General features: G+C 38.5%; 1 long non-coding RNA gene across 1 annotated transcript; it reads left to right on the top strand.

The window, feature by feature from the left end:
- The first annotated feature begins 232 nt into the window (after positions 1 to 232).
- Positions 233 to 8,770, top strand: LOC135410594 (uncharacterized). Its single transcript, XR_010428764.1, has 2 exons — positions 233 to 404; positions 8,138 to 8,770. It is a non-coding gene; the product is annotated as an uncharacterized LOC135410594 (long non-coding RNA).
- Positions 8,771 to 9,195: the final 425 nt, after the last annotated feature.

Raw genomic sequence — 9,195 nt, 5'->3', positions numbered from 1 at the left:
AGCACTCAGTTTGGTCCTAATAGACTCACCAATAATTTGTGGCTCATGCTTAGCTCAGTAACAATCAGTAGTTCAAGGTCTAAATTTAAGATGAATTTTTCCTCAAACTAGTTCATGAACTGTTGTACTGTATTTTGTCTGTTACGCAAGAAGCCCCAAGTTCCACCTTTTCTGAACAGAGCCCTCAATGTCACAAGCCTGTTTTCAAAATTACATAGAAATGTCCTTTCTGCTTACCTGCATGGTGTGGCTTTCAGACACCTGTTTATCTTCTAGGTGTGAGTGAATCAAGTGAATAGCTGAATTGGTATGTGCTGGCTCTGAGAAGTACGTCTCACACAACTTATGGTGCTCAAAATCGTCAGATTGCTGCATCACAATCTCCTTCTGAGCCGGCAAAGAAGGTAAACGGTAGCAGTGTTTAATACATATGGAGGTCACAGAAGACAATTAGATTGTAATGTAGACTTGTATTGACACCTCAGTCATAACTCTGAAGGAGGGCTTCTTCCTGTTTAATCTGGTGCCTACGAGCACTTACAATGTATTTCTGATGTTGGTTGCTAGATATATCTCCAGAGGAAGACCTGTAGTTATCCACTCTAGTATTCTGAGGCAACTTATACTGGCTGTTAAACCATATAAGAAGTTCTCACTGGTTTGAATTACTTTTTACTTGCTCAAATCTCTATGACAGATGACTGTCTACGTAGCTGTAGCTACACTCAATAGTTGACAACAACAACATAATAGAGGGAGAAGCTTAAATAGAAATAATAGGCTAAATCTGAGCAAAAGTAAACCAACAATAAATATCTGCAAGTAATTCCCAACAGTAATTTCTGAAGGTTACAGATTGCTCCAAGTGAAGTACCTTGCATAGCTTGAATTAAACAGGACAAGTAGTTAATGAGAAGCAAAACTGTAATAGCAGAAAAATAGACAAGATAGCCCATTCTCATCTTTAGTTGAGGTAGTCGTAAGTATATATTGCTGGTGTAAACATCATATGCATTTTCTGATTTTGAATTACCTTTTATGTCTAGGCACTGCTTTTTTCTTTAAGTAACTTAATTAAAATAAAAGGTTACATGTATTATATAATACAAGGAGGCAAAACAAAGTATCTATATGCTAGAATTGTTCAAAGGAGTTATCTGCTATTATGCTATCAGATAGGAATAGTTTGTCAGGTTTTGATCTGGTAAAAATAGGTGATAACTTGCACATTGTATCACTGATTGTTTGCTGTCATAGCACATTTGTGAAATGCTATTCTTTGAGCCAATTATTTGAGTTACTATAGGAAAGAGTGAAATAATTTTAGAGGACATTAGATATTGTAATAAGAAAGAACTCTTCAGAATACTTTTATGGGTCACTACAAGAATTATCCTTGCAAAAGACAATGTGACTCCTTTTGAAAAGAAAGTGTTTCTTCAAAGGTTAAAACTGTATTGACAGCTTCTATGATTCAATAAGATTTTTTTTCAAGATAAGGCCTACATAATTTCAAATATTGCATGATTTCCCCTGAATAAATGAATGTCAAAAAATGGAAAAGGCTCATTTTCTAAGCCTGAGTGGCAATTTTCTTATTATACTGTCATATGGATAAAGTACTTGCCATTCTGAATTGTGCTGGCTCAGAAAAAAAATTGGGCCAAGATTAATGAAATCAACAAAAATAATGTTTGTTTCCCTGGACATTTTATTGACATTCCTAAATGGCCTGTCAGATCTCTTTGCTAAGATCATTAGATTTCTGATATGGTTTGATCCCTCATTTGAAGAGCCCAGACTTCAAGCCTGCCCTTCTGCTGGCTGCACCTTCTGAAGGGCATCAGGGCCTACTCTCAGTAGCACCATTTCAGAGGATGAATAGTACTGGATACATTAAAACATCTTAGAGAAGGCAGCAAACTGTATTCATTACTTCAGGAATTGTAGTAGATGTGGGTGCTCAGGCTGGGGCTCCAACCAGGGATAGGTTGAAGATGTGTGAGAGGTTAGTCTGTCTTGGCAGCTAGATGCTGAATGCAGACATGACCCCACTGTGCTGCCCAGATGTGGAGAAGAATAGGAACTGTATTCAGAAAGGATCAGTGTCTATCGGGTGACTTAAAAACAGTAAAACCAAGAGGAATTAATTGTCTAATTAAAAAGTGAATTGCCTTAATGCCTGTTGGCTCTACAGGCACTTGAGGGAGGCCAGGGTCTGCCTAGCTTCAGAAACAAGTAGCTGAGATTAAATCAGCCTAAACTGTTTGCCTGGATTTCATTGTATTTCTTCACTCTGCCATTGAAAGTTACTGTGAACCACATGCATCTCTATACCCTGAGTCTAGTTTGAATGCACGTGGACTAAACCTGAGAACATAATATCCATTGTAAATGGAGGGCAGGGGCATTGGGATGTAGGGTAGGGGGAGTGAGTATGAGTGCAGTGTCAAAGTGACTTTTGTTGGTGCTGTCAAAAATGTCAGGACAGGAGTAAGGATAACAATATCAGAGCATCAACTTGTTAGAGGTTGAAGTGTATTAGGCTACTGATGTCAAATAAGTTGACATGCAGTTGCATGTGCAACTTTTCTATGTACATGCAAATGCTTGTGGTAGTAGCTACACATACATGCATATGGTTATTCTTTTTCAGGAACATCTAATGTCTGTGTGCACATACAAGGCAAAACTATTTGTCTACAGAGGCTTCGTGATGCATCCAGGATAAGCCCGTGAGGCATATGGACAGAAAAGTAAGTGTTGGGTATGAATTCTTGCTCACATTGTTAAGAAAGCCTTTGAGGTCAAGACAGGGCTGGGCATAGGACTAGACTGTACACTGAAACTAGAGAGCATGTGTAACAGTATAATGAGAAATAATAACTCTTAAAATGAAATTTGCCATTAACTTGTTATTTAACACACTTATAGCATATATTTGTAAAGGTATCTTACACTCGTCTTACTGTAGCTCCCCTGTTGGAGCCATGGCATAATGTGGTATGAACCTTTTAGTGTGCTGTACCAAAGCAGACTGTAATCCAGTAAGCTGGGCATCTTCAGATGGAAAAGTAGATGTCCTAGTGTAACAGTATGGCTGATAGAAATGGTGGCATGAGATAAAAAAGAGAATCCAGTAATTTCTAGTTTCCCATTAAACCTGAATATAATGCCAAAGCTGGTGCTTAGCAGCACAGAAAGAATTCTAAGTTTTGACAGGCTTTTTTCCTCACCTTTCTTGTAAGATGCAGGAAATCATGCATCCTTTGTGTTTACACTGGCCTAAGGGCTTCAGTGATAGTCCTATAAAGACGAAAGATACATTTCTTATTAAAAAGGCTTTTTCTTTTTTTTTTAACATTTTTGCAAAACAAATATTTTTTTCACATTTTCTATGAAAGTTTAAAAGCATCTTTCCCTGTACTTTTATTATTTGCACTTTTTTGGAACATCTGAACTTTTTAATCTCTACTGCAATTTCCTCAGAATTTGGCTAGCCTTCCAGAAGCAGATGTAAGTTCAGCAGCTTCTTTATTACCAAAACTGAAGATTTAATTCTGAAAATGAAGTATGCAACTTAATTACTCTGATAGAAATATTTTGGGTTTTTTTTCAGTAACTCAGACGGATAAAAAAAGTTAAAACTCTTCTAAGTGTTGCTGAAAAGAAAGAGGAAGCAGGAGGAAGGGTGGGGATTTCTACTAAGTTTCAATTTTATGTGAAGCCTGGATGTGTGCATTAAAAAGCTGCTGCTTTAGAAAGATGAAAAAGCTCATTGTTTTCCATCTTTCTGTCGCATTATTAAGATTCTGTCAGCCACAAGAAGTGTGTAGTCATACATACATGCAGGACACATGCATGACAGTTCTGTATGGGGAGTAATAGCATTCATGGCAGATATAAATGTCTGCTTTATGACAACTAAGTTGGAAGCTCAAGATTGCCAGGTCATAAGATATTTATTTACAGAAGGCGGCAGAACTATGGGCAAACCAAACTTTCAGCTTGTTTGAAATAGCAAGGCTATGTGTACACAAGGCTTCCCAGTGGAGTGGTGACCCTCTGTAATGTGAGGCAGAGCCTAAGTTTAGTAAATAGAGGCTTGGAGCCTCATGTTTTGTGCCAGGTCTCCCAGAGAGTGTAAATCACCACGTGATTGGTCTCCCTGCCGCTGTGATTGGCATTCCCTCCCACTTTATGCTGCTTTTCATAAAGCTTTATTGTACCAGCAACCAAAACATATGTGGAAAAGCTAGCTGTAGCACCAATGATATAACAGTCAAAACCAGAATTGGCCAGTAAGACTCAACATTTAGTTAATCATGAGGTACAGCCCATGTGAATTTTGGTACTGTCAGACCTTATCACATTTGATGTGTTTTAGGAAGATAAGAGCAGCTGTACTTGATCAGAGCAGAGATCCACCCAGCCTGGTATCCTGACTCCAAAGCTGGCCTGAAGAAGAAGTTTATGACAACAGAGAAAAATTATTTTCCTTAGTATTCTCCCCATTTTCTAGAGCTCTGCAGTTCAGGATTTTCTTGAACCAGGGATTATATCTTTGTGTATATCAGCTTCATTACATCTTCAGGAATTTTTTCTAATTATTATCACTATGGTTTGCGAATTAAAAAGATAATTATACATTATTTCTGAATATTTGAGGTGTGTTTCATTTCCCTCAAAGCAAAATTTAAAGTTTAGAGCCTCACAATTTGTACGTTTTGGCTGAAATTGTTAAACCAGTTTAACTTAAATAAGATAGGCAAATAATTTAGCTAGACTGCACTACTGGGTTTTGTTGTTGATGTTTGTTTTTTAATTTTTTTTTTTAATTGAAACCAGAAATACCTTGTGGAAAGCTGTTTCTTCTGTGCACAAAGAACAAGAAAAAGCATCAGTGTGATGATTTATCCAAGTTCCCATGGTGCCTCTGCAGCAGTCTGCAGTGTCACCCAATGCTGTTTCTTCGTGGTGACCAGACACAGTAGTACTTATTGGAAAGGGAAAACGATAGAGAAAGAAATGAGTGGTTTAAAAACGAACAAGGCAATGGTTAGAGTGGAAAATCTTGTCTTTCATCAAGTGCATAGGACTGGTCCTTGTTTCTATCTAACTTCTCTAAAGAGTGAGAGCTTTCCAATATAGTCCAAAATGAATGAAGTGGTTTGGTGGAGGAAATGCACACAAAACTGAGCTGTTGGCCAAGAAAAACAGAGAGAAAATGTGAAAAAATAAAAATAATGGAAGCTCTGTAGAGTAGCTTTTTTCTTGTCACATGATAATTACCTTTTAAGAAATGTGTATATTTTTCCATTCCCCATTCTTAGTGGGAGAAATAGGGAAGGATGAGGACAGACTCAGGCACAGCTGCTGCTTTTCCTGAAGGCAGCCTGGTGCTGCTCCTGCTGATAGCAACTTGCAGTGTCACCTTCATGGACTTTACCTTTTTCTCTTGCTTTCCCTTTCCCTTCAGACAGCAATCCCCCACCCTTCCCAAGGGCTTGGGCATGTCACCTGAATTTGTAACCCTTTCCTGAGCCAAGAATGCAACGATGTCTTGGAGGGTGGAAAGAGGTGGTGTTTCCCAAAGCAGTGGTTAAACTGGCAGGTGGGGAGCTTATGGATCTGTCTTAATCTCTTTGCAGATGCCATGCTCTGCTTCCTGCCCCATCCCTCCCTAGGCATCACTTTTGTCACTGTGTACTGTCATCAGTAACTGAAAATGTTTTATTTGATGCAATCCTTGACTAATGAAAAATTATGGAAGAAAATTTAAATGCATAAAAATTTTTTTAAGTGTTGAAGTCTTAATATGGTGAATGTCACTGAAGAGTTTCAGATGAGGATTTGATGTTCAATCAAAAATCCCTTAATAATCTGGATTACTCAATACTGGATAATTTCTCAGTTCCTCTTCTGGATTCGAGGCCCAGGCATGTCTTAACTTCATATTAGATGAGATGTTTGTCTAGAAAGTTTCCTCTCCACATTCCTCTCCACATTCCTCTCTCTTCTTATCTTCTTTCCTTCTTGCCTCCTCTCACTTGTTGTTTTCAGACACAAAACTCAGATTGTGTGATGGGAGCTCTTGCTCTCTCCAGGTAGTTGTCAGTTGTAATGACCAGGGAAACAGAGTGCTGGATGCACTGGACATCAAAAGAAGTGTCTGGGTGCATTAAAAAACAACTTCCTAAAAAACCCGCTAAGGTTAATGAGTTTTCCTCTTGCAATTGCAAAGTCATTTTGCTCTCCTCTTCCCTCTCCTTCCAACTCGTGTCATTTTAATCAAGTTTCTGTAAAATACTATTCTAAGTTGTTATATGTTATGAGACTGATTATTCCTTATATGTAGAACGTGAGAAAGGAGAAGGGAAGTTGATTTTTGCAATTTCTGCAGGACAATATATTCACTTTGTCTTAATCCTCGACACATAAGGTCACCAAGCAGAGAGCTATCATTTGATAAGCAAAGTAGGTACAATATTACCAATATAATTTGAAAGAGGTAAGTGATTGGAAGCTAAACCACAGCCATCTCCTAACCAGACAGGAGGGCAAGCCCTGTTTTATACTAGTCTGGGTATAAATTTTGTTACTACTTACAATTTTTGGATAGCAAAATGTGTTGCTGAGTACATTGATTAAAGCTGTGTTACTACCTCAGTCAGCCTCTAAATATCCTCAAACATCCTAGGAATCATACTTTTGCACTGCCTCTGCTTGCTGATGTGCTATTATAAAACTTTAGCTGTCATTTTGGTATTTTAATGTTAGCCACTACACAGCTCACAAATATTTAAAGAAAATCCTTAATGTCAAACCTTCCTTCCACATAATAAAGGTAATTTAATATTTCTCATTATATATTTGTTTTTTTTCACTGCTTTAGCTCTCTATAAATCCTTATCCTGATTTAAAAATCACCCTATCATGCATTTGTAACAAATTTCTATTGATCTCTCTTTTGAGTAATTTCTTTCACAATGGCAAGGGTAATAATCATATTTATTTTGGCACACACAGCCTCCCTGCTGTGTAAACACACAGAGAGCTGGTTTTAGGAAGATCTTGTTTTTCCTGTGTAGGGGGGGTGAAAAATGTCAGGTCCTAACCAGTTGAAACACCATTAAGAGTGAAGTAATTGGCAGGGACAGAAGTTCTCCCTGCGGGGTGTAAGCATGCAGCTCTAACACAAAACATAGCATCTCCTTCCTCCCTCCTGAGAACAGCAGAACCCATCAGCAGTTTGCTTCCTAAGTTTTCTTGCACCAGTTCAGAGAAATGATGTGAAAAGCCATGACCCGTGATCTGACAGCACACACAGAGCCTTCAGACTCCCTAATGAGCAGATTATCTGACTGAAGGTTCCTCTTCAGAGCACCAGAATTTGGTGCGGGGCTGCCCAGCGACCCCAAGCAGCAGCTACTTTGGTCCCCTTGAATATTAATTAACAGAGTTCAGGCCACAAGTGAGAGGTTGAGGAGATTAAGTTGCTAATGCAGCAAAACCCACGAGCTTTCACTTTGCGCAGTAGGGAAATGTATCTGCTGATGGCAAGACAATCCAGGTTTTAAAAACTGGGCAAGGAGCCAAAACAGTCCTATCTTTAAATTCAGTCTCTGGTATTTTCTCTGTAGTTACATGCAGCCTGTTTCGCCTTTTCTATGTTACTCACCCTCCATGGAGCATGGGGATAGTAAATGGTTGGTATTGTTGAGATGAGAAAAGTCAAGTAACAGTAGCTTAATTCCTTCTCTATCCATCTGAAATTAATTTCTTATGCTTCTACCTAAATGCTTTTTCATACATACAATCTATACAACAGAAATTTACAATCTATTAAAGGAAATTTACAGTCTCTTAAAGAACAAAGGGAAACATGGTGTAAATTTTCCATGCTGTTGTAGCAGCATATTTGTTTGCACAGATATACATCATGAAAAAAATTTTCGTTTTTTATACAGTGTTATATAGTGTAATAAGAAGCAACTTGAGTCAACCACCTATAATTTAATTAAAATCTTATCTTGCCAATTCATAATATCATACATGTTTCTATCCAAGTGGAATAATTTCTTCATAAATTTTCCTCATGACATGTCAATTTTTATCCTGTCTTATTATTTACCAGCCTACCTGCCTGACTTCTCTCAGCTGCATTGGAGAGGACACATCTCAAGGATGAAGGACTACCACCTCCCTAAGATCTTGCTTTACTGATGAACTTGCCACTGGCTGCCATGAGAGAGGAGCCCTGAAGAGAAGATACAAGGACTCCCTGAAACAACATCTCAGCCTTGGCCATATTGATCACCATAACTGGTCTACTCTGGCCTCCAATCGGGAGGTCTGGAGACACACCATCTATAACGCTGCTGATGCCTTTGAGAAAGCACACAGGATCACCCTTGAGGAGAAAAGACAACGCAGAAAGAATCGTGTCCTGCTGATACTACCTAAGGAGTCTTTCTGCTGTGCCTTTTGCAACCGGACGTGTCTATCTTGTATTGGCCTTTTTAGCCACCAGCGCGCTTGTAGCGAATGTGGGTAGAGCCCTTCCCAAATCTTCGTTCGCGAAGCCTAGCCATGAACCTGCCTGACTTCCACCTTGGTTGCCAGTCACTACTATCTGATATCTCTATTGCATTTCTATTGCCCTTGTGAATGGCATACTGGCACTTTTTGTTTTGTTCCCCTCAGTATTGTCACCTCCCCTATGACTTTAAATAAACAGATTCTCCTGCTAAGCCTTCCAGCACCCTAACCAACTGTTGCTTTGCTGGTTTTGTTCCTACCACACATTTAATTCTGAACAGCCTTATTTCCTTCTCTACTATGACCAAGTTAAATCCTGCTGAATGCCCTGTGCAGCAATAAGAATGGAGACATTAATTGTAAGCACTAGGGCAATAAAGTTGTTTTAAAATTTTAGATAACATTGGATTTCAAACCTCTGCAGAATGACAACTTGATTAAAATTTGTTTGATAAGATTTTAGTTTACTTTGGTTATTTCTTTCTAAAAATTTAAGCCTTACATCATTGGAATAAATCCTTCCTTTTATTTCAGCATACTTTACAAACTGGTATCCTGAGGTGCAGAATTTCATTTAGCTCAGAAAAGTGGTGATGTTTTTGAGCTTTAGTGGAAAGAGAGGAAACTCTATAGTGGAATTTCCTATGTCGTATT

Source organism: Pseudopipra pipra, chromosome 3 (genome assembly GCF_036250125.1).
Source record: "Pseudopipra pipra isolate bDixPip1 chromosome 3, bDixPip1.hap1, whole genome shotgun sequence".
NCBI lineage: Eukaryota > Metazoa > Chordata > Aves > Passeriformes > Pipridae > Pseudopipra > Pseudopipra pipra.
This window is presented reverse-complemented; position numbering and strand designations above follow the sequence as displayed.